The following is a 2,949-nucleotide window of genomic DNA, read 5'->3' on the forward strand; positions in this document are numbered from 1 at the left end:
CTCTCTACTCTGTTCCACTGGCCTTTGTGACTGTTTTTATGCCAGTACCATGCTGTCTTGGTGATCACAGCTTTGTAGTAAAGCTTAAAATCTGACAACATGATGCCCCTAGTTTTGTTTTTCTTTTTCAGCATTTCATTAGCAATTCGGGGTCTCTTCTGGTTCCATACAAATTTTAGGATTGTTTGTTCTAACACTCTGAAAAATGTTGGTGGAATTTTGATTGGGATGGCATTGAAAGTATAGATTGCTCTAGGTAGTATAGACATTTTAACAATGTTTATTCTTCTGATCCATGAGCATGGAATGCTTTTCCATCTTTTTGTGTCTTCTTCAATTTCTTTCATGAATGTTCTGTAGTTCCTCAAGTACAAATCCTTTACCTCTTTGGTTAGGTTGATTCCCAGGTATCTTAGGGTTCTTGGTGCTATAGTGAATGGAATCAAGTCTCTAATTTTCCTTTCTATATTTTCATTGTTAGTGTATAAGAAAGCAACTGATCTCTGTACATTGATTTTGTATCCTGCCATATTACTGAATTGCTGTATGAGTTCTAGTAGTTTGCGGGTGGAGTCTTCGGATTTTCCATATAAAGTATCATGCCATCTGTGAAGAGAGAGAGCTTGACTTCTTCTTTGCCAATTTGAATACCTTTTATTTCTTTTTGTTGTCTGATTGCTCTTGCTAGGACTTCTAGTACTAAGTTGAACAAAACATTCAAAGAGGAAATAATACCTATTCTTCTAAAGTTGTTTCAAAAAATAAAAACAGAAGGAAAACTTCCAGACTCTTTCTATGAAGCCAGCATTACCCTGATCCCCAAACCAGACAAAGACCCCACCAAAAAGGGAAATTTCAGAACAGTATCCCTGATGAATATGGATGTTAAGATCCTCAACAAGATCCTAACTAATTGGATCCAACAGTACATTAGAAAGATTACCCACTATCTCCAGGTGGGATTTATTCTTGGGATGCAAGTGTGGTTCAACATTCACAAATCAATAAATGTGATAGAACAAATCAATTAGAGAAGATATAAGAACCACATGGTCCTCTCAATTGATGCAGAAAAAGCATTTGAGAAGATACAGAATCCATTCTTGATTAAAACCCTCCAAAGTATAGGAATAGAGGGAACATTCCTAAACTTCATAAAATCTATCTATGAAAAACCCATAGCGAATATCATCCTCAATAGGGAAAAGCTGACATCCTTCCTTTTGAGATCTTTTTTTTTTTTTAAGCTGACCTCTTTAGACTATTTTTTGAGGTCTAGCAAGCCTTGTAAATTTTTGTTGAAAGTCAGATGAGGTATCAGGTGAAAGAAACTGAGGTAGGTAGGCCTTTAGAGTTAGATTTTATGTATATCAAGCTATGAATTAGGCTGCATTAACTATTTTCTATAGCTATGTGTCAGAGACATGAATTTCTTGTAGTGGACTCTTTGGATTTCCTTACAGATTCCTTCTTAAGTAGAGTCTGAGGCTTACTGTTTTATCAATTGTAACCCCCAGAGGGATTAGAATTCTCACCCTGTAATTAGGCTACAGTGTTTTAGTAAGCCTGTGCCCCTGGCCTAAATATTCATAAGTGCTTCTCAAATTTTTATTCTTCTTATATAATCCAGGAATCTAGAGGGCCCTAGAGTTACATCCATTCCTCCTCCACATCAAAGGCTAAAGTGGGCTAGGATAGGAAATTTTCCTTTCCTCAGATTAATTAGGCTCTGTAAAATATTTTCCCTTAACAGAAAGCTTTTTTAAGGAGAAGAAAATTCTTTAGGTGTAAATCAAAATGGTTACTTTTCCCTTTCCCCTGACAGAATCATAGGGATTTTTATCCAATCTTCATCCTGAGCACATGGTGGAGCTCCTGGAGGTAAAACTCACAACTGTGTAAGGCCCGCCCATGATTAGGCCCCAAACGTTTTAACTCTGAAAGTATTCCATACTGAAACTTCAGCACTTCATCAATCTTATAGCTGCAGCAGTGACCTTCTGTTGCTGGACTTCTGCTCCAAGTAAACTGTGGTTCTTGGTATATATGTCTCTCAAGTCAAAAAAGTAAGCAGAAATACTAAAGGAAAAGTTAAGTTTGACTATATCCAAATTTGAATTTTCTTCCAATATGATATCTCAAATGATTGAACAAGCAGAGAGAGTAAGAAAATAAGAGCACAAGTGCAGTTTAACAATCCAAGTAATAGGACAAAGGAAGAAACAACAGTACCCACTAATTATTCCTAGTGCTTTACTATTTTCTATGAACTACTCAGAGTTTTGTTGGGACTATGTGATAAGTTCTCCTCAAATTACTAGGACAAGAAGTGACATGTGTCAATTCCAATCCAAGGCAGTGTAGAACCAGCATGCTTCTTCCACCTCTCTTCTCTCCAACCATGGCAGCTTTGCAGATCACCAGAGCCAGATGGGAGAATGCTGCCTGATCTATATCATGTTAATTTGAACAAATAAGGAACGAGTAAAGACTAGAATAATCCCTGTAGTACTGGATTAGTTAGAAGTATCAAAATAAATGTGTGAATTTTTAATATCTAAAAATAGAGATATAGATATATATGCATAAATGTATAGATATAGATATAATGTTTATTTTTTCAAAGATTTTATTTATTTATTTGTCAGAGAGAGTTTGTGTGTGCTCACAAGTGGGTTGAGGGGTGGGCAGAGAGAGAGAGAGAGAAGTAGACACAGAGCTCAATCCCAGGACCCTGGGATCCTGAGCCAAACACAGATACTTAACTGGCTGAGCCACCCAGGGGTCCCAGATACAATCTGTTATCAAGAAGGATTAGTAAATTAATACCTCAGTAACAATGAGCACACCTAGTACCCAGATCTTGGTTTCTAAATACATTTTCCAATAAAAAGACCAGGTAACACTGGTTGGTTCCAGGGCTGGGACAGCAAAAATAAAAGATGAGCC

The sequence above is a fragment of the Meles meles genome, chromosome 1 (genome assembly GCF_922984935.1).
Source record: "Meles meles chromosome 1, mMelMel3.1 paternal haplotype, whole genome shotgun sequence".
Taxonomy (NCBI): Eukaryota; Metazoa; Chordata; class Mammalia; order Carnivora; family Mustelidae; genus Meles; species Meles meles.